Raw genomic sequence first — 23,725 nt, forward strand, 5'->3', positions numbered from 1 at the left:
ACTTTATGGAACGATCATATTTGTCCATCTGCGAACTGTCACTATCTGGATTTATCCTAAGCACAAAATACAAGATTTATGCCTAAATCCATTTGTAATGTGGTGCTAGCTCATGCAAAAGAACTGATCTTCAGTACTTTAATGAGTAAGCCATAGACTGATTAATTGTTTATCCATTTTTCTGCACGTTCCAAGCTGAAATAATCTAGCACTAGTAAACCAACCTGGAGCAGATTCAGTTGGGAAGGTATCTATATTAATGTGTTGTTAGCTATTTATGTTAGCAAACTCTAATTCTCCACTTTGTGTACAGCTAGAAATTTTAGAGGCAGTGGCCAGTGTGACCTTGCATTTTGACAAATACTACAAATTTAGCTGCATAGAGTGGAGGACAGAAGATGTCAGATACAGAAAATTATTGGAAAATACATTCCAATTATTGTTTACATTGCAGATTTAAAGGGAATGGGGAAATGACTATGTACATTTCTGACAGGTTATTTCTGTTGCTGTTGTTTGACTATTTAAGTTTAATAATTTTTTTCTCTTAAATATAATCAGTAATTAAATATATCATACTAATAAACAGTTACTAGAACTTTAGATTAGGGTGCAATAACTTGATGTGAATTAAACTTGATATGAAATGAACCTGAGCTACTAAATCAACTTTCCAAAGTTTGGAAATGCTAAAAAGAAAAATCAAGGAGAATGTATTTTACCAAAGTTACTATGCACTATCAATTAGTAAAGAGAAAATGTTAAAAATAAGTTTAAACATGTTAAGAGGAAAAAGGACTAGTGTCTCATTTAGGGCACTGAATTTGGAGGGTCGTAGTTTAAGAAATGCATATTGCAGATCATGAGAGCAATATCTGAATGAAGGAGGTGAACTGAGTCTCTTCTTTTAACTTCATCAATTTGACAAGCAGCGTCCTGTTTGTGTGGGGCAAGTTTGATTTAATACACTGCATATTTAGTGTGTCGCTTGGGAAAATTCTAAAATGGCTGAGATAGATATTTTATTTTGGAAAACAGTGACTCTGGAAGTTTTATGCTTTTTTTTTTTATGTTGTAATTAATCTTGAGGCAGACAGCAAGTCTGAAGTATAGTCTGGACTGTCCATAGACTAAGAGATAAGCTGTAATTCTGGGTACAGTGTAATAAGCTGTTGTAATAATTCTGGGTACAGTGTAATAAGCTGTAATTCTGGGTACCCGGACAAAGCAAAAATACCATCTACTCTTGTATCCATCCAAGCTGGCAGCAGCAGATGTGGATCCTTCCACTGAGGCAACGTATGGTCTCTGAACAGATTTCATCATGGCAATTGCATGTGGGTATTTTTTTATTTATTGGTTATTAGCAATACCTATAAAATATGTTGTTGAAATTATTTGTATTTATGCAGAGTTGCAGCTCTTTTTACTTCTGCAAAGCATGTATTCTTGGTTTTTGTTGTTGTTGAAACTAATTTATAACATGTCTTTTCATACAGCTGAGAAAATAATTCAGAAGAGCCATTTCTGAAATACAGTTAGAGTAAAAATTAGCCTATAGCTATTATAATAGGTATAGTAGAGGTTTAAAAGGTCTTGGAAATTGGGTCCAATATCAAAGTACATGGAAGTCACAGTACGGATCAGTATCATTACCTACATCCCTGTGAAATATTTGGATTTGTCAGCCACCACTCCCAAACACTGAACAGTTTTCCATCTTATTAAAACATAGTTTAACTCACACTTATTGCAGCCTTCGGTGATAAAAGAAAACTGTATTATTATTGCAGGTACAATCAATATTTTGGTTTCTTTTTTCCATGGGAAAAAAAAATCAGTTCTTTATTTCAGCATTATGATATTCCATTATGATTCTGTTAAGAATGGCTTGCTGTGCAAAATGGCTAAAAGAATGACATATTTTTTTTTTCAGAGATCTTAGAATACCATTGTGTTTCCCTCATGTCTAAAAGCTGCACTTTTAAAATCATATCCATTAAAATTTAATTAATGAAGGGATATTACAACAAGAGTCAATGAAAGGGGGCACTGTGTTCATAAAGGACGAATAAGTTAATTAAAGAGTGAATTAAGTGTGTTGTTCGGGTATTTTATCCCTAAGGTTGCCAGCAGAATTGCTGTCTTTCAAGAATGGAAAAGCAGCAAGCACACAGTTAGAAAGAATTTCAAACAAAGTGGGGGCTAATGAATGAGTGCCTAGTAATCAATGGGTGCTGCATTGAAAGGTGTTGTGACATTACTGCTACCTTACACATTCATTAACACCTCCTTTTTGTTATGTGCTTTAACATGCTTACATTTAATTCAGCTTCAGTCTGCATTGTTGGGTTGTTTGGATTTTTTTTATTTGTTTGCTTTGTTTTGAGATAAATATTTAACCAGAATTTGAGTGCTTTGCAGTATTTCACTTAGAAGGAAGAAACACAAGAGGAGCACTAGATGTCTGCACTCCAAGGGTACTTGTAAAGGAAATTCAAGATCCCCCTTCTTTGAGCATAATAGGAAAGAGTTCCTTGACTCACAGCTTTCCCCTCCCTTCTAACCGGAAATTGGCCCAAGACTCATCTCTCCTTCAGCTTTTTGCAGTACCAGCCTGTCTTCCTAGTACCCTGGGAATGATGCAATCTGTCGTGATTGATGCAGTGGTGCTCTGTCTTTCTGCAAACAAGAGGGCCACACCCCTCCTTACTCTACCACGTGTGTCTGTTGGTCTAGGCTGTTTGGTTCCATCAAAGGTCCTAAACAGATCTGATTTTAACCCAAAATGAAGCACTGCTGATAAATTCACCGGAGGTGAGACTGTTCAACCTCACTCAGGGCTGCACATTAGAAATGCACCTGGTTTAAACTGCACCTGTGCCTGACTTTAGATGAGGAAGCAAGCTTTCCCTAACTCAGGTGAGTACATTTATGCAATATTCCCTTCTTCTATATTCTGCTTTAAGCGTGCTTCAGAATGCTTTGGTGCTCTTGGCTCCCTTAGTTGATTTCAGTGGTTTTCAGAGTAGGTGTTATGGGGTCATTCAAAAGTAGTCTGAAATTTGTCTCGTTCTGCCTCAGCTCTCAAGCTAGATTTAACTGAGAATGGTAACTTTTTTTTTCTGCTTGTCTAGGTTGGGACCTGGGTGTTGTACAACAGAGAAAATGGGCATATTTTATTTGTGTGCATGATTAATTGGCTACTGTGAGTTGATTGTACTGTGACTGTGTGGAGATTTTTGTTTCTCCCTGCAAAAGAGAAATTTCATTGTGACATCTGCAATTATCAGCAAATAATTTGAAGTTAGGCCTAAATCTGACTATAAGCCACTTTCTCCACCTGTTCATGGTTGCTTAAATCACTACAGAATGCTGATGGCAATTCATTCTCAAATAAAATACTTGATGACGACTGCATGTCTGAAACTGTCAGTAATTTGGATTGTTTCCTGGGCTTCGCAGAGCCTTCTTAGCCTTTACAAAAGTGCAAGAAGAAAATTGGGGGAATAAGAAAAAACAGAGATTTGGAGTTGGGCTTCAACGGCCTTTAGCGTTTCTTACCGTCTTTGCTGACTGTACTTAACTTTTGCTGGCTACTTGTAAAGCTAGCTTGTTTAAATGAAGGTGAGAGCAGACAAAGTATGTACGTTATGAGAGAAGGGCCAACATGTTGCCTATGGGGGCTGTAGCTCATTCAAGATGATGCCTTTTCCAAACCACTGCAGCCCAACCACCAGGACCCAGAGAAAGGGCCAGAACAAAAAGCAGATGAGCCCTTAGTTTATAGCCATGCTGAGAAGGGAGGCAGGGGGATGTGAGAGAGAGGAACGGAAGATGCTTCAGTTCTTCCCTCTATCTGGTGACTAATATTTACTGGCCACGTTACTAGAAGATCTCTTCTCCTCTGAAGACTCCCTGAATGTACATATGAGAGCTAGCTGCACGCTTCTGACGCTGTCACTTGAAGAGCTTGCAGTTTCTTCTGCAGGTAAGCAGAGCTGCAAGTATCTATAGCATTTCTTCATTTACATTTCAAATGCTTCTTAATAAAGTATCTCAGACAAGCATAAAAGAGGTAGAGTAGTTCTCGATTACTACAAAATTTCAAGTACTTCCAAAATCCTGGTTGTATTTTGAGGAAAATAAATTAGTTTGGGCTGTCATTTAACATGAAAACCTTTATACTGATACAAATACTCACAGTTAAATTAAAGGACTTTGTCTCAAATATAAATTTGGAGAGATGCTTATTCTAGCAAATGCTACAAGGCTCCAATATTTTGAGGTAAATCACACTGGACTACTAATTCTCTGTTAACCTTCTGCACATCTGACCCACAAAGCCGCATAGTTTCTAGTCCTCTCTTATTAGAAAAAACAGTATTATTCAGTTGTGGGACTTTAGGAAATAATACATGCTCTTTTTTCTTTCTTTTGCCCCCTCCCACACGTTTATCACATGAACAGTATCAGGCTTTGTACTAGACAATCTATTTCCAAAAAAAATGCATGAAGTTGTGTATTTGTAAGGAGCTTGGCTTACCGCTGGGCTCTTCTTGGTCAAGTTTTCCTCTCGTGACACTGCTGCACTCATTGTGTGCCTGTTAAAAGGAAGGCAAACGTAAACGTTCTCTTATTCACTGGTCTCATTTGACTAACAAACATGAAGCCTGATTGACACACGCCTGATAGCAGTTGCGAGACACCAAATCTCTTATGCGTTTGTTTTGCCAATGTATTATTTAGTAAGGCATGGAGGAAAAGTGTGCTTTCTGCCATACCTGTGGCTGTAGTATGTGTACTCACGTTACACTGCTCAGCGGTGGCAAAGGCTAGATGTAACAGCTTCTGTTTCAGTGCTCTTAAGCAGGAAACAAAACACCCTCCAGCAAAATAATTTGTTCTTAAGTACTTGGAAAAGGTTTGGAGAAAAATTTCAATTGATAACTCATGAGTCAAACAGTTAAGAAAATACTATGTATGTTTAGTGTCAGACTGCATTATGATATCACATGTCAATGCAGTTGGTTGTCTAAATAATCAACATAATTGCTTTTCAAGTGTTTAATTTTGGACCAAAAGTACACATTATAATCAATACAGGAAAAAACATACAAAGATTTTTCAAAGATACTCCTCTCCCTTTCATTCTTTTTTTATTTGCTGTGGTATAAACCTATTGCTTGACCTGCCTGTCTGCAAAATGGGCACACTGCTCAGTCTGCAGTTGCCAGGTTACCATCACTGTCCATGGACATACGGAAACCAAGACAACTAAGCCAGCATCCCAGCTTTCCTTACCCCAAAAAACTGGCCAGAGAATCCCTGAGGCAGAATCTGTTGTTGGTGCACAACCTCTTCCAGAAAGAACATGGTGTCCTTAGGGAAAAGTTCTTGGGTAGACTGTTGCAGTAGATAATAAAAGCCCTCAAGCAGAGGGCACTGGTTTTTCATTTTTGTTCTCCGCTACCTAGCTAACTTCAAATTCTCTCATAGAGCTAACTGGCAGAAGTCTTTGACCAGCTCTGGCATGCCATTCTTGGTTTACTTTAATTTACATGTTTTTGGTTATGTTATTTTTTTTGTTTTGTTTTAATTATTAAGAAAAGATCTTGTGCCATGTGTTTTGTAACATAAAAATGAGACAAAACCTTATTTTAAAGAAATGCAGACAATAAAACATACAAAATAAATAACTGAAAATTACAAAATACTTTTTTTCCCCTACCTTTGAAATAACATCAAAGCTTATAGTGGAATAAAACTTATTTTGTTGTGAGTAAATTATACATGGCCCATGCTTCAGTCTAGCATTTAATGTAAGATGGTTAAATCCGTGTGCAGAAATTCTGCATAAATACACACAGGGAAGTCCAAGTTAATCCACTGTTGTGGTTGAAATAACTTTGCTACAAATTATTTCTTAACATCAGAATTTCCTTTATCATGCCCTTGACTGTTATTTACATTCATATCTAGTTGGTACACAGGTTTGCAACAATACATTTGTTTTCCTCCACAAGTTTGATCATGGCTAAATGACTACAAGGCAACAGAGAACTTTGTTTTGGCCCTCTGTTTCACATTGTGTTTTAAATTTAAGACTCAGAAAATTCATGACAAATGTTGCTGAGCATGAAATCATTGTCCTGAGGCTCATCCTTCTCGTTTCTACATCTCCACATTTCTTACCTATTTCTCCTGTGTTTTCCTTTTGAATGAGCTAGTAAAATGCTCATGTCTACTCATAGTGTCTCCTATAACAAAAGTCTGACCTTCCTATAACTAAAGAGGAAGGTATTAAATTTAGTTTGTTTTTGTCAGATCTGTTTAATCTCTTTAAAATAATTTTATTTATTAGAACTATGTCTTTTAAAATGAGAATATACTAGATCCCCATCTGCTTATCACTCCTTATAGCACTTGCTTCAAGCACACTCATTGTAGGGCTATTTGATCTACAATGTGGTCCTTTCTAAGTGGCTTATTCTGTTTAACCTAATCTTTCTAAATGGAAAACTCAGGGGCAAATCCAATATAGACTTATCTTGCTGATTCTCTCTTTCTAGGTACAAACAAATCAGAAGTTTGTAGTTGCAGTGCCATACCTGGAATTCATAGAGCAACATCAGTGCTCAGGGTGAGGTTGAAAAGTGATCCAGAAGAATGTGCTGCCAGTCTGCATTAAGGTACTATTTGTTGTGTATTTGTGTTCAGCTGACAGTTAATAATTGTCCTTAGCAATATACAGCAGGGGGAGAGGGCAGAAAGAACTTCCCATGTTGTTTCAACCAAAGTCCTGTTGCTTGTTTAAATAACTATCACTGATTTAGTTGACTGTTTTCAGAATGGATTTCCACTTTCTTTCTGTGCAGATGGAAGGATTTTACAACCTTGCCACCTTAGCCAGCCTTCTAGGGTCTCTGAATTGGAGCCACCTGTAAGTGTTGTGGCTGCATCCTAGCAGGAATACATTAGCATAGAAAGCAGCATCATTTGGGGAATGAGTGCATAGAACAAGTGTCGGCAACACACTGTTGCTGTGTTAAGTGTCTGGGTGAAATTCCTAGGGTCATGGCATGATTCATCCAGACTGGGTGACCCTTTAACTGGTTGGTTATTCTGAAGTGGAAAAACTGCATCTGGCTTGCTTGTTGGTAAGAATCTGTGACAAGTATGTTAATGATCATGCTGTTATCACGTAAGTGTTATTTTAGGTGAATGAGCTTTCAAGGGGCAGTGGCATCCATTTAAAAGCAAAGCTGATGAAATTGTATGGTCATCCTTCTACCTCCAGAGATCAAGGATAACTGTGCTTGGTCAGCTGCTCCGTTATAGAGACAAATGTTTAGGATGCCAAAATCTTGTCATTTGTATCTCTCAAATGGCTGCTGAAATGCTATATGACATTCTTTTCAGCTTGATGGATTTTTGTTTTATGCTGCTGTATTGAAGCCAGGGGGGTGCTTCATACTGAGGGCTCATGAAAGAAAACTACTACAGTTATGTCTGAAATATGTTTTTTGTTTGTTTGTTTTGTTTTGTTTTTTGTTTTGTCTTTCCATGTTGAATGCAGGTCTTAATGAATTGTATTGCTTAAATTATCCCTGGTCTTCTAATTGGTAGCGCTTGGCATATGTCTTCATGTAGGAGGACAAAGAGTTTAGCGGAGCAATTATGGATATTATTTTCTTGATCTATGCCCTATGTATGTACAGACAGGGAAAAGCATTTGAGAGGGAAATGGCACATGGGAGCTTTAGTGTTTCCTAGAGTCCTGAATGCTGGAATCAGTCAAGACAGCACAACTTTGGGTGTCCGTTTTGACACTTAAATAATTTGAAAAGGATTTTGTGATTTCAAACTTGGTACTAGATATGAAACCAAGGAGATAAGGGTTCTAGTTCACTGAGGGAAGCAGAGAGATCAAACCATTTGCCCCAAGCTGGCCTAAGCAACTCACAAATGTTGGGTGTAAAGACTAAGGCTAGTATGAAGTGCACAAGAAAAGACAAAGAAAGCGTTCCAGCAATAGGAAAATTAACTAAGTGTTAGTATCGAGAAATACCTCAAAGACGGGCAAAGTCAAGGAACAAGACAAGTGCCTGCTGAAAGCCTGAAGGAATATTTTTTTTCAAATACTCTGTGCACACAAGAAAAGTTATATAACCTGACTTGTATAGTGAGTTACATGTGGCAAAAGGGTACTCTAAAACACAAATTACTCAAAACATTAAAGATAAAAAGGCAAATCCATTGTTGGTCATGCTTTTATTAGGAGTGAGATATTTATATCTTAGAGGTAGCTCATGCAACATGTATGTAATCAGATTCATTCTTGCTGACATACAGTGGGAAGGAAAGGTCTCTGTGTGGATTCCATCTTATGAAATAAGAGAGACCATATTAATTTTTCCTTTATTTTGCACCTTACGTAATTCATTGTTTAGTCTCTTCCACACAAGATTTAAGGGGAGAATGAGAAGGTTGGAGAGCATCCATAGCAGGAATTGGGATATTCCTTCGCTCTCTTCTACGTATAGGAATTTCCCACTCAGAATATTATATAGCAGAATAAAATTAATGAAAAGGATCAGGTAGGATTTTTTGTTGTTTGTTTTTGTGCCACCACAACACAGTAGCAGCACTAGTGTAAGACATATCTTCTTTTCAATTAAATCTTATGGCCAAGAGGCACAAATAGGTTTGGAGTTATTATTACTGTGTGTAAGCAATAGGCCCTATAAAAAGTCCTGGAATAGGAAAGCCAATGAAGTGGGAGATGTTAGATGTGCATACTATGGGACGTAGTAGAATAGGATAGTGCTGTAAATCTCTGCATGTCTCTTCTTGACAAATGATTGCAAAAAGACAGTCAGATGGTCACAAGTTCACAAAGACAGAGCAGGTCAGCTGAAGAAGAGAATTTCGTACTCATGTACCTCAGAACTTCTCCATTTCATGTAGTGGAAGATCTAACAATTAATCTAAATAAAAGTGGGTCTGCAATGATGCTTATACTCAAAAATACTTCTGTCAAATTCTCCTGGTTGCCCTGTAATTTTCCAGACTTCTTGGGTATATATGTTTGAGGATTCAAAGAGGGAGTTTCACTAATGTGAAGAACAGCAAGGCTGGAAAGCCTCAAACCTATCCTCAAAACAAAGAAACAAACAGATTTAAGCAAATTCTCTGCTTTGAGTGCAAGATCGAATGACAGCGTGCTCTGAAGTACGAAGAGAAAACTGCATGATATAAGATGTAGTGAACTCCAAATGCTCCTTGCCCACTGAAGTGCAGTGATTCTTCTGGGTGTTCAGAGAATTGAGGAGGAGATATCAACTGTTGAGATTTTTTTTCTTCTTTTTTCTTTTTTTTTAATTGATTCAGATGCACATGAGCGTCTGCAGTTTTCAATCAGAATAAGTTACATGTTGCCTTTCTGTTGAAGCTTTTAGATTATTTAGATTTAGATTTTATTTAGATTATTTCCCACACTGAACTGCAGTGCAGGTCCAGTTTCTTTGTAATGGCAGTGATTTATTAATTATTAAAAAAAAAAAAAGACTTTTAGGAGTATGATATTTTGAAAGGGAAGCTGCTGTGCACTTCTTTCATGACTGTCATTTGCTGTTCTGCTAGATGTGCCAGAAAACTAGAGCTCTCTTCCAAAGTAATAAGCTTAACAGAGATAAAACCTTACTGTTGAGACTAGAGGCAAGAATATGGATACGTTAGTCAAGGGACCAGTTTGTAGCCTCAGGATTGCCAAGCGCCGACTTGGAAAAACAGCTGTTATTCAGAAGACTTAAGCATTCAGGTTTGCTCTCAGCCTTTAGGATTTCAAGGAGCCTGGAACAGCTCTAGGTCTATTGTTTTACTACTTTTTATTCAATCTTAAAAATGCTGTTTCTTTTGTCAACTTGAAATGGCATTGCAGCCTGCCTTTACCTGCTGCCAGCGTGTTCTGCAAAGAACCTATCTCTGTCCTTTATCTCCATTGGATGTGCAAGAGCATTTAGCATCTCATATAAATGAATCCCTTTTTGTCTGCATCAAAGACTGAACTTTACTGCTTTCTTCTGTCATCTTCTCAGCTTTGGGATACACTTCTCATCCTGAAAGTGGAGATTTCATTACTAATAGTACCAGAAATAAATTCTGTCTTCTAATGGAAAAATAATGCTAAACTCTGAAGACAGAATCTTGAGCCTTTATTGGATGAACTGCTGAGTAAGTATGAAAAAATAATAGGAGGCATCAGCTTTCCAGACAGTTTTTATGAAGCACTTGAAATCAAAATTAAGCTAGAGCTAAACACTATTCTTTTTTTTCAGATTGTTACATTTACATTCGGATGCACTCTTATTGTACTGTTCAGTTTTCAATTATGTGCACAGAGAGTCAGTATGTTGTAGGAAATTACTGTGAAAGAAACTCGGCAAGAAGTTTTCAGGGAATGATTATGAAAAGTTCTGCAGGTCAGAGTAAGAAGCACATATAATGGGGCTTTTAGAAGGAAAAATCGAAGAGAGGAAGACATTTCAGATACTGTTAGCAATGAAGATAACAACAATACAAGTAATTTTTAACCTGGAGGATTTCTTCTAAGGAGTGAACATGACATCACGTAACTGAACAGAAAGAGCCATAGCTATATCAACTTTGAACAATCCTTGTTCAGCAGGACTTTATAGCCCTACAGTGATGAGCTGCTGGAAACAGAGTTAAAATCCTGAGATTCAGAATCAATGAAAAGCATACATCAAGCAATGCTGAGTAAAACACATACAAATTATTAATTTGTTTTGTTGCTGTTGCTGGCAGTTTTCTTAGCTTTCTCTTTCCTCCCCTAAAATTTCCACTTTTATGGGTGAGATAGTAGGTAAGTGGTAAGGATTACAACTGGGAAGTAAAATAAAACTTGCATTTTTGTTTACATCTCTTCTTTAAGCTATGTTGTGCCCCGTAAAATAAGCTTACAAATGCAACATTAAAAAGAAGAAATGAAATACTCAGCTTTGTTTGAACAGTTGATGGAACCCTTCTAGCGCACTGTTCTAATTTCTTGTCCCAGCAGAGAGAGGGGATTACACCTTATTGTGAGGACAGAATGGTTGCAGAGATTGTCCTTACTTGGGTTGTTAAATGTGACCACGAGAACTGTAAAAATCAATTAAATTTGTTTCAGGTAGATATAAAAGAAAACTGTTTTTTCATGTTATTTAGACATTAAGTGGTCATACTGCTCACTCTGCAACTGCAACATATTAATGTACATCTAAAATTTCATGTTGATTCAATATGAATACTTGTTAAAATTTTCTTGCATGTAGGGAGTGCAATATTTTTATTAAAAATGTAATTTAATAGCAAGTTGACTGTGTGCAACTTGAACCCTGAAGTACTAGTATGAGTAACAAATCTTAACAAATTTTTGTTTGCCCTGGGGGCTTGTCTGGTGTGCCTTCTGTTGACTTACATTTAGCCACAAGAATGTGGATATGGGCTATTAACTTGTATTCCCTTTGGGTCTAGCTGTGACTCTTTTTGTCAAATGGCTATAGTAAAATTTGCAATTTTCATGTGGGGCCACAATGTTTCATGCAACAAGGTTTAACAGTAACTGGCTTTTCTCTCCCACCTCAGTTATGTATCAGATTTAAAACATTTTTTTCATCTATGTTTTCTTACTACTTGTGATACAACTTCTAAATACATTATCAATGTTCCTTAAAGAAGTCTAAAACATCTAGACTGTCAGTTATATACCTTCTCATTCATCTTTTAGACATGCTACAAGCTGGTAGATATCTTAAATTGTTTCTCAGAAATTAGTTCGTCTCCAAGTCTCTAATTATTTCCCCCCCTCCTTTTTTTTTTTTTTTGAATTCTCTCCAACATGCTGGTGTACTTTTGTTGTTAGGAAGTGGGGTGATGGAACTCACCATGCTCTAGATATTTTGTTTCCAGTTCTGAGTTGGAAAAATTGTCTGATACATGACTTGGTGCTATGACTATATAGGTTTGAGTTAAGCATGCCTAGATGAGTAAACTCAGTGATTTATTTTATTTTATTTTATTTTTCTTTGTGGAGCATTTAACAATCTGCTTATTGGCATTTTTATTTGCCAGTTCATGGTATTTTTGTTTTCAACTCCTGCTTTGCATGTGCTTTAATGAGGGAAAAATATTTTAGAAGAAAGAGATAAGTCTTCTGCAATGTGTTAGCAACCACAGTGTAGCCAGTGGTTTTACTAATAGGGAAAAGACTGATAAGTAAAGACTAATAATTCTGTCGGTATACATTTTCCTGAAGGCGTTTCCATTCACAGACTGGGGCATTTAGCTACCTGAGGACTATGGCAGGAAGAAAATGTTGGAGGATTTCTCTTATAAACTTTAAAATAGAAGTCTGATTTATGCAAGAGAATAAAACTTCTAAAAGAGAAAGGGAGCTAAGGCATTAAGGTACCACAGTTTCAGGAGAATTTGGAAATATTTATTGTGGACACCTAGTCCTTTACTTCTATGACCAACTCAGTCTTTGCCCTATGAAGAGGATAGCCCAAACTGGCAATCAAGAAGATGCAGATTTATAAAGGGAAGGGGGGTGGGGGGGGGAATGTAACAACAACCACCTTCTGGTTAACACAAATTACCTCAGATCCAGTAGGCCTTTCCCCGACATACCCAAGGAGCTGCCAATTTATGGCAGGGTGCTGCCGTTTTGTTCACCTTCAAACGCTACCTGCTTTCCTGTGACTGGTTGGTGTGACCAGCGACTAGTGAAGGCACGGATATGTCAGGAGAGGAAGACATGGCCTCCATGTACAAGGAGACTGCTGTTTTTAATGGTGTCATTCCCCGCCTGTTTTTGTGTGGTACAGTAGCCTTTTTCTAGAATGATTGTTTTCTTTCAGTGTACTATATCCAGCTGGACTTGGGTGGAGACAGATATGGTGGTATTTGACTAAGAGCTTTGGTATAAATGACACATCCTGCCTTGTAAGTTCTAAACCATGGAGGTCCTGAGAGAAGGGCCTCATCCTGTCCCCTGTGTCTATGCTCCAATGCATTGTGCTAAAGCTGTTCTGTCATCAGCTTCTCCCCAAACACATATGCAGAGCTGTTGTGAAGCTGGAATCATTGTCAGCCCAGAACTTCCCTGCTTCTAAATACAGTGGGTTTGAGTGGTTTAAAATTAGTTCAGTAAAACTGAACTCGCTTTTTATATTCATCTGAATAAATACTTTGTTTGCCAGGCTTGACATCAGTTGGGCCACTTACCATGTGTGTGCCCAAACCCTCTAGGAGTAGAGTGTTTAATTATAAGCTCTCTGCCCTGGAGATTGCTTCTGTAATGTTTGCAAAGAGCCTAACACAGAAGTGCTGTAACTCTCCTCAGAGTTTCTGGGATTTGGTGTTATAAAAGGAAAGGAAAACAAACAAACAAAACAGAACGAGACTGATGAAATGTGAAATCTGGGGACTGGTCCTTTTACAGGCATTGTTATCCAACTTACTGTTCATTATGTCATTAGCACGTGACTGCTGAAAAAAAATCTGTTTAGTTTTGTATAAGAGAGAAGCAAAAACACAAAACTGCATGCAGTATGAGGTTTCCATTATATCAATGTATAGGCAGTGTCTATTTTTTTCATATTTATCACATTAGGAAAATTCTTACATGCAAGAAAAAAGACTTGAAAACTGGTTTTGTGTAGACTTCTTTTCAACAACAACATATATATTTTTTTAAATCCAGAGCTCTTGTATTTTGGCACTGAATTTAGATAATTCAGTGGGAGAGAAGGACAGTAAAAATTCAAAATTTGACTTTAATGTGCCTTAGGAAAAAAGATTTTGAGGAGGGGAAAAAAAGATTTTTTAGTCAAAAAAAAAAAAAAAAAAAGGAATTTGAGTATTATGTGTTTCATGTTTTTTTTTTCTTTTTTTAAAATAATGTTTCTGTTGTTACTGATATTAGTAACTGCTATACAGCAATAAAAAATAGAACATTATACTGGTCCAATAGTGCTGTGCAAATCATAGTTTACGCTCTGTACACAAGCTCTACTAGTATGCTCATTCTGTGCTGGGCACATCAACATGCTTAGCAGCAGGTTTATGTTAAATGCATGACATATAACGGGTTCTTTTTTGGGTAAAACTATATAAAATTTTTTTCTAAGTTAGTGTTGTTTTCATTTGTGTGATATCTCTCATTTTTCAGAGGCTCCAGGAATTCTCTGAAACAGTTCCCACAGTTGCTGAAAGTGAGAAACATCCTTCAGGCAACAATATTGTACTAGAGATTTCTGACAGTGTCCTTGAGCTCTATCACTTGAGATGTCAGCCATGTGTATGCCTGTGGTGTGAGGCCTCAGAACATCAGGACACTGAGGCTCCTTGAATACTTGAAATGTGACCCTGTTAGTAAACCACTGATCCAGTTAGTTACGTGATAAGGGAAAAGTATTGGTAGAATATAGTAATCCAGAACTCTATGTAGTGTTGATCTCTTCACTTTATCTTGCTCACCCTTCAGCACTGAGATGCAGACTTCTTGCTAACAAGCATTTGTGTTTCAGTCTGATTAAAATGTTTAATCATATGAAAGAGCTCCAGAAAATTAGCTGACATTGTTTTTAGAAGAACTAAATCATCTGGAGCACATATTGAATTGTATGTGACTGGTGTAGTAGAGAAAGGCTACCTGGAGAATTTTTTTTGAGTTACACGATGAATTTTATGTCCAACTCCACATCAGTCCTACAAGAACATAAATACCAAGCTATGTTAACTTTTACCCAACTGAAAAATATATACTTTATGGGTTATGGGTCTCATGTGGATGACAAACTTGAACCTTACACTATATCTAGTACTACATTATTGAAAAACTTGTCTTTTTTTCTTAAAAAAAAAAGTTCACCTCACATAGGCATGTGGATAATTCTTAGAAGCCATCTGGATGTAGAAATAATGGGTTTGTTTCTATTGCAACATTAATCATCTATTTATTCTCACAGCTTGATTTTGTTTCAGGCGATTGTGAGGAGGGAAAAAAATAATCTGTCTTCTGGTCAACATTAATCGTCTTTACTTAACCCCAGAGCTGATGACTCCTTTAGTGGTCTCTGCATCAACAAGGAAAGAGTTTCTGTGTAATGAAAAAAGAGATGCCAAAACATCTTGTTTGGCCATGTGATAAGAGCTAGACAAAAATAAGTTATTTAGGATAAAATAGTTTTGAAAGGTGGTGGTGGTGTGGTGTGTGTGTGTTGGGGGGGGCTTAAGTGAAAAAAAAACAACAGGAACAATTCAAATATTGACAATATAGACCAAGAAGAGAAAGTCAGTTAATGAGCTGCAAGTTAAGAGACGGACAGCTTTCAGTGCTGTTAACAGCAAAGAGTGTTAGGGCTAAAATATATGCTCATTCTGAAAGTTGAATGCCTTTTCAATGCAGAGATGAAATATCCTTCTGTTGTGTCAAGCCCCCTGCCCCAAAGCAAAGCAAACACCAAATTACAAAAGTGCTTATAGCAAAATTTTACTGTTGGTTTTCTAGGAATCTTGACTTGCATAAACAGTTTCTGCTCCACTTACTTGCTGCAGTTCAGTTTTGTTTCCTAGGCAGTATATGTCATAGGTGAAATAATGTACGGCAATTTCTTTAGTTCATCTAAGTCTTTTCTCCTTCCAGGTGCTTCTAGCTACCTACATATTCAACATAAGATCTTCCCGTCCAGCTTTAGTTACATTTCACCTTTGCTGATATCCAGCTGAATTGTTCTTCTTGTGGCTTATGTTTGTACATAAGAACTCCCCTGAATTTAATCTGAGCATATTTTAACTGTCCTTTAAAAACAGAAATAAAGTAAAAGCCTGCAGCAAAAGCTGTCTCTCAGGCTATTTTGCCTCTTCAAATGTAGGTCAAGATTTTTTTTTTCATTGTGGTCTAAGGAAGATAATAATTAAAGGAGTCTAAAGTATGTATTAATGCAATAGTAAGGACTCAGAGATTGCCTTTGAAAATCATCAAGTTTAAAATGTATGATTCTTAGGATAGTAATGTAGGAAAGGTAGTGTTGTATTGCACAACAAAAAATAATGTCAAGGTCATTGGAATATATATTTGAAAAATAAGTATTTTTGATTTGTTTAATATAATTCTGCAGTCTTAGTATATCATTAATACAGAATTTCCAATTTAAGATCTCAAGTTTTTAATAAATAGAAAAGGAAAGGACTAAAGGATGCTGTTAAGTTTCATGAAGGGCTTAGGGCAGCCTTATATGTGTGTATAGAACTAAGTATAAAATAAACGCATTTTATCTTTCCTTATTAAGTATTTGTAATGGATTTTTTGGTCTAGTATGTGTCAGTGTGATTAGGTAGAATTAATTGTGTCTTAAGGGGTCTTTTGTGTGCTATTATTTGATTTCAGACAGTCTGCAGTAAGGATGCTACTTAGGTAGATATTTGAAATGCTGTCTCTTTTACATCCTTTTTGTCCTTTCTGTGAGCATACAACAATTCTGATAACCTGCATGCTTTTTTTTTTTTTAACATCAGTCCTATTTAATTTAACACTCTGATAAGGGTTGCAGTTGTAAGGTGAGATCTTGGACTTTACTTCTTCATCCACATCAGTCTTTCTGGATGATAACTATCCAGATAGGTTTTGAAAAAAGACTCTGAAAATCCTGGCTCTTATAAATTTAAGATTTTTATTAAAAAGACTCGACATTGAGACTAACTCCAGTGATATGAAGCCAGAATCATATGAAAGTGATAGCCCAGATATTCCTGTGCTTGACATGCATTTCCCTACTTGTTAGCTGCACTTTCCCCACAATGTTAGCATTGCATTTGGTGTGGTAACAGTGTTTTGCTTTGTGATGGCATCATGTATTAGAGTGGCCAAGCCCTTCTGTAAGATAAAGAGGCTCTGTCTTCTGGTCAGCAGAAGGGGAAATTAATTTCTTGTTGTATCATAAGCAAATAATCCCACTGATAGCATTAGGGGTTGGTTCAGAACAGTTTTAATTTTCCAGCAGGGAGCAGACCTGTCTTGTCACTACAGACTTTCTGGGTGATGGGAAAGTCTGCCCCTGACCATTGTCTCCCACCCTGACCTGGAGTCACAGGTGGGAAAAAGAGAAATGATATACACTCTGGTTGGGAGACAGAAGCAGCAATATGATTTATTGATAACAATGCTTATGTGACTTAACAAAGATTCAATGATTACAACTGATTGTAATTGGAAGATATGCTTAATTGCACACTATGTAAAAGACACTCCTCAAAGATACTAAACAAAAGATGATATATACTATGTAAAGGTACTGGGTTAGGTGACATTACATCAAGGAAACGCTCCTGTTGAGCAATGATTCTCAGAGTGGATCCCCTTGCTTTCTAAACTTGAACCACAGAGGTCAGGAGCCTAGGTGCGGCTGAATCTACTCCTAGTCCCAAACTTGGTCAACCAGTTATGTCTAAAGTATTATATGCATTCTTGAATCCTGTATGCTACTTTGCTAAGACTATGAAGTGTGATCAAGAAGCACCATTACAGCATGTTAGCATGCTGTTACCTTCCCAATCTGCTTACCAACTATCTGTAGCAGTAAGGGTGCTCTCAGTCAGCAGAAGTAACCGTGGGAGACATCCCTGCCCAAGGGGAGGTCCTGGTGTGCAGCTCGTTGTCGTGTCATGAGAACTCAAAGGGCTCTTGGGTTGCTCAATATTTATGGGCTAAGGTGATTTGGCAAGCACAGTGGGGGTGGGGGGGTGCATTACTCAAACTAACCCTTGGCTTTTTGTCTTCTGCCTCCCTCAAATCCAGGAGACAGCCATCAGGACCAGACATAACCATCACAAATGCCAGTGATGGTTATCTGCTTAGGCTTGGGACAGGATGTGTCTGTGTGGTGTTGGAGGGGGGTGGTTAGGAGTACACTGTGACACCTGGACTTTCCATTTTGCAACCTGGCTCTTGTTGGTGAGGTTGCTTTTGCTGTCCTTATTACTGCTCCTAGCTCACCTTCCCCTGCACAGCAGGTTCCCTTGATAAACATTGTTCTTTCTTAGCTCCTTCTAAGGAGAAGGGAGTCTATTGGTGGAAAAGTAGTACCTGAAATAACTACTTGCCACATGAAGAAGATACAACAGAGTGTATGTTCCAGCTTGAAAGATCAGAAATGGAGTGTATTTCCCAAGGATTTCTTCTGCCTACTTTATTTCTGTGGTGTGCATGTTACTGATAAGCCTCTTATCTTTAGAAAAGTATGGAGTATGACAGATACTTTGTTTGTTTTCTGTTACGTTATCTGGCAGAGGTATATCCCCAACAAAATTGAGCGCATTTACAAGGGGATCATTACTTGAAACATAAGAGTTTTCCAGAGAACCAGTTGGGGTAAGTATTGATTTTCCACATACATTTGTAAAAATACCGCAGTCTCAGTTCTCACTGCTGTAGTTACAGAATAAACCAGTAGGTACCCAACTGAAGAATGTGCAGAACAAGAGAAGCCCTTATTTTTCAATGCATACTTAGACTCAGAAAGCACTGGTCTTTTTGCCTCTTAGCCTGTGCTGACAGTGAGGATACGGCAGGTATCTGTGAGGTGATTCTCTTAGAGCTAGCTTAGCTACCAGCACAGTGAATGTAGTATGCACAAAGAGCTTTGCATCCACCGGCAGATCACATCTTCTAATGCAGTCTGCTTTAGAAATTTGCCTTCAATTCTTCCTCTCTAGAACAGGAATAGCATCAGTTCCTAGTCACAAGGCACAAGTGACACTGAGGATTAACCAGTTAATGTTTCTACAGTACTCTGAAGGGATAACATTTGAGCATATAAGTAGCTGATGGATGTTATTGCAAGCTACAACTTCTGGCAAAGCACAGTTACTATTCCCACATTGCCATTGCCATTAGGAAAAAATGTATTATCTTAACATGTCCTCTACACAGTGTTTTTGTTTGTTTGTTTGTTTTCCAGTCTCTTCTAATTTACATGGAGGTTGGCATTTTATTACAGCTTTTGAGGAACACATAGCATTGAAGCAAATGAAGCTCAGTGCAAAAGATACATATTACATTGGCAGCCACATAGCATCAAGTTTGCCAGTTAGAAAATGATCTGTTAAGGAGCTAATGAAAATAAGTATTTATTGGAAGGATGCAACTCAGTCCGTAATTACTGTATATAACTGCAATTTTGCAAGGCAAGCAGTGTTGCAGCAGAAAGAAGGGGAAGAGTTCAGAATGTAGTTTGAGACAAACTGAGAAAAGATGTAAAGGTTACTGAAGAACCTGCTTAGTGATGAGCAAACTAGCTAAAGAAAGAATTATCTAGGTTTGCTTGGCTTGAGTAAGCTTCAAGCACAAACGTGCTTTTGTGGGCTGCCCAATCGCTTCTCCTCACTAACAGTCATGTTTTGAATGAAGATAGCTTGAAAACTCAGTAATGAAGACCTGTATTAATTCCAATTACCAATTCTCATGTTGTCAGAAAGCAAAGGGTTTGGAAAAGCTCGAAAACTGCAACAGGAAAAGGGGTCAAATTAGCAGAAAGTAGAGTACATTATAACTAACTGTACAAGACTTAGCAAAAAAATGAACATTTGGGTTTTGCAGTCTCATTTAATTCCCAGACTAGTTTTATGCCAGTCCACTATAGTTTAGAGGAGTATTGGAGATATTGTAAACTCTTCCAACTGGCCTCTAAATAGCTGCCTGCCAACAGAGAAGAGCCGAAGCTCAGCAGTGCCCCTTGTACTCCCTGTGCTGGCGCTGGGAGCTGGAGGAAAAGTGCCAGGTCTGTGTCTGCCAGAGGGCCTCTGCAGCAGTTCCGCAGTCATAAGGAAATTCTCAGGTGGGAAAATGGAGTTACTTTCTGGTTGCCATGTGGCCAGAGCAGCACAAAGAGATCTAGACTATCTGGAAAAAGAACAAGCTTTTTGTTCTTGTGTATATATTTGATGCATTTTGTCTTATCTTGCTTGGAGGCTAATTCAGGCATGAACAGGTAGGATCAGGTCCAACACTGCTTTATTAGCAGAGCACCAGCAGCTTGCTTAATGCTGTGTAATAATCTATGAGTTACTGACTAGTGCATTGGTGGGATTGTCAGGCTAACCATATGGTTGGATTTAGAGGAATGTAACAGTTGATTTGTTAGACCAAAGTTTTGATTTATTAAGACATACTGAGCTTTGAGTTTAGTTACCTCAGAAACTGTTCTTCACTGGTTCAACCTCCAGGCTTATGGTGACAAAGACATAAATTGAACTTAAGTTCAGGAGTTTATCTTAAAACTGTAAATTGAACAGCTGTATTAGTTTGCTGTGGAGATTTCACTCATCGCAGTGGTGAATATGCCAAAAGGCAACGTTGCATTGTGCTCCAGAGATATTAGAGACTTGGCTTAAGGTGTTAAGTGTTTATCATTCTTCTGTGGTAGTATGCAAGAGGACATAATTTATGTAATGTGTCAAAATGTAGTGGATTTATTTTTACTGTCCGATGGGATATACCTCTCTAGTTCCTCCAACTTAGCAGCATAACTGCCCTGACTACCAATTTAGATTGATAGTAGGAAAAGAAGGCCAAAGATTTCCAAACCACAGCTTTTCTTCAGAGTGTCTACCCATTCAAGCCATAAGCAAAAAAGCAAAAAGGGGAATGATGAAACCATAGCAATTGTTCTGTGGCTGCAAGGGATTGCCTTTTCCCTTTCCTCCTCTCTGCTCACTCTGGTGTGCTCTGTAGACATCCAAGGGCTGCTGCAAGCTGGACTTTCTTTCCTGTTCCTTTTGGGGGAGGGAGAGAGGGAGAGACCATCCGCATGGTGGTTCCTGAGAATTGCTTTTACATGGTTTGAGATCCCTGTACTATCTGATGTAAATGGCCTTAGTGAAGCTGCTCTCCAACCATCTGGGCAGGGATTTATAGGTAACTCTTCCACGAGCAGCAGTAGCTTTTCTATCAGTTACAGTGTTCCATAAACATAGTGCTGACTGCTGTGATGTCATCTGAGAAACTCTCCAAAGGGCACTGGATTCTATTGTACTTAAAGATGTTTTATCTCCAGTGTTAATCAATATTCAAGTAGTACCTACCTACAATAAAAAGCACCACAATGAAAATTAAAGGTATTTTTACAAGATATAGTAGAAATTTTCTTGGACAGCTGAATCTGTTATTTAAGATAAAAGATGATTTTAGTTAGCTATAGTAGAAGTACTGTAAGAATCTACCGAATTAGAAAATATTATGACTGATCTTTTGCCTGCTTTTGGCAAAGCAAAAGGTTACTAAGATGTATGTGGTGAAGTTAGATGCTATGTCACTTGCGAAGTTTCATCTGACACTTGGAAATCTTCTGATTTATTAATATACTGTCTCTGCTGCTGTTTATATGACCAGTTGCTTCCTCTTTTGAATATCTAAGTCCTCTGGGAGTTAACGCTATATTTTCAGTCATGCTAATCAAAAGCTGGCACACAAAATATTTCTGATTTTAAGGGAGCTACAGCAGGCAAGTAACAATGCACATGATGACCTGTGAATCTATGTGTCATCTCTTTTTTTGCCTTTTCCTACTGCTTGTTCTCCATCCTATAACAGTAATCATCAGAAAGTAATTCTTCAGTTATTGTTGTCAAGCTGAAAGAGGAAGTAAATGTGCAGCCTAAAGCAAGGACAAGAGGCACCCTTCTCTAATTACCAATCTGAAATTTTGATCATTTCTGGTTAGGATACTTTTTTAAAGGCATACAATGGACTGCAGTTATTTTGTGTATGGAGAATTCACTGTTAATTCTCTGCTTCATGGTGCTAATTATTAAAGCCCGATTATGGCTTTTTAACACGATGCTATTAAATATATATGTTGTTTATCCTCCAGTTACTGCTCAGAAACTGAAATGTGTTGGATAATTAGTGTAATTGTTCTTTGATTGTTAAGACTTTTTAAAAATATATTTAATTATTTTAAAGTAAATGTAACTCTGTCCCTCCTGGAGTGTAACAATAAAGTCTTTATTTTCAGTTATTTTTCTATCTTCATAAGGTAATAAAGTGAGCAACTCCTTGCATGTAAAAATGTGAACCTACCATCTAAATATAATACAGTATAATCCAATGACATGGTGATTTTGAATGAGAGATGCGCGTTAAAGGGAAGATTGAAACACTCTTAGGAACAGGGAGCAATTTTATTCTCTGGTAAATTAAACTGACAATTTCCAAATTGTAAACAATAACAAAGAAACTACTTCCATCAGGAGAAATATTAGCACATTTTTATTTTTATTTTAAATAGCTCCATGGCAATTGTGTCCCAAGAAAGATAAAGTTGTGCATGACACTGGAAAATCTTCTGGCCTGATTAGGACACCATGAAGGAGAAAGTCAACAGAGACCTACAGAAAAATGCTGCTTCATGTCTTGACACTATTGACATAGGACAAGAAGTCTTACTCGAAAACTCTTCTTTTGTTGTAGGGAAAAGTGCAGATGCACTTATTGCACTTGACTGCTTAAAATTCACCAAAATATCACATAGTTATGTGATTGGCAGATTTCAAAAGTCACTACTAGCAGGGTATCTGATAATTTACAATAGATTTGTTATAGTTGTGCTTTTCCTGCTTCTAAGTGAATCTATCAGGAGGGTAATAAAGCTACTTAGATAGCTGCCTAATACATATGGAGGATCTATAGATGGATAATGGGTTTAGGGAGCAATGAGCAACTCACCCATTCTCACTGAGGTCTTATATCTCCACAGCAGAAGTTGTAAACCAAGGGCACATCACATTGGAACTCATCTATGAAGAACAAAGACATTTATCAGAAAGAAAAAAAAAAAAAGTCTAGAATGCAGTTTTTAAAACTGTTTTTGAAACACCTTAATGTGTGGGTTTCCCATACTCCTTCATGTTACTTAGTAGAAGCTGGGACATGCTAAGACACAGATGAAAGTACCATGCATAAAAAATCTGTCAGAAAGCGGATTGTTAGCTTTTTTATTTACATCTATAGAAATGAAATGTGCAAGATCTTAGACCATATCCATTAAATCTGAAATTGGTTCTTGTCTGTAGGTGCTTTGCTTCTCTTTCTACTAAAATGCCAGTTCTGTCTCATATTCCATGTTAGATTGGAGAGAGATATTTCTTGCACTTACTGAATATATTTGTGTTCAATTTGTTTTATGCTGTTGGTGTGGAATGTGGTTAATGGCAATCCTGTGAGCAGTGTTATGGGGTTGAATTCATGTTTAATTTTTTTTTATTATTATTTTTTTTTTTTCCTGTAACACAAGTGTTCGACAGCTTTGGTTTGGAGCCCAAGAAAGGAAAGAAGGGAGGGAGGAAAGATGGGCTTTTGGAAAACTTTTGACCCAGGTGAATCATTTAGCAGTTATATTTGACTTTAGAGACATAAGGCCAGTTATAAACTTGTCATAGTGTTATTTGGAATTTTTTTTTTTTTAAATCTCCACTTATTTATGGAAGCTACCTGTTTATGGTCTGCAATATATATATATATATATTTCCTTTGTATGTAGCTCTATTCGAGGTACCAGTGTTTGTGTAGCTCAGCAATTTGGCAAATTCAAGTGAAAATAGAAGAATTGTAAAATCTCTCCTGGTACAATGCATTGGAAGACATTATTTATTTCAATGA

General features: G+C 37.3%; 1 long non-coding RNA gene across 1 annotated transcript in view; it reads left to right on the plus strand.

The window, feature by feature from the left end:
- Positions 1-2,366: 2,366 nt before the first annotated feature.
- LOC125182519 (uncharacterized) overlaps positions 2,367-23,725 on the plus strand; it is a 35,120-nt gene continuing 13,761 nt past the window's right edge. Inside the window, exons 1-3 of the long non-coding RNA XR_007162492.2 lie at positions 2,367-3,111; positions 3,893-3,991; positions 6,573-6,692. This is a non-coding gene — a long non-coding RNA (uncharacterized lncRNA). The remainder of the gene's footprint in view (positions 3,112-3,892; positions 3,992-6,572; positions 6,693-23,725) is intronic.

Source organism: Anser cygnoides, chromosome 6 (genome assembly GCF_040182565.1).
Source record: "Anser cygnoides isolate HZ-2024a breed goose chromosome 6, Taihu_goose_T2T_genome, whole genome shotgun sequence".
NCBI lineage: Eukaryota > Metazoa > Chordata > Aves > Anseriformes > Anatidae > Anser > Anser cygnoides.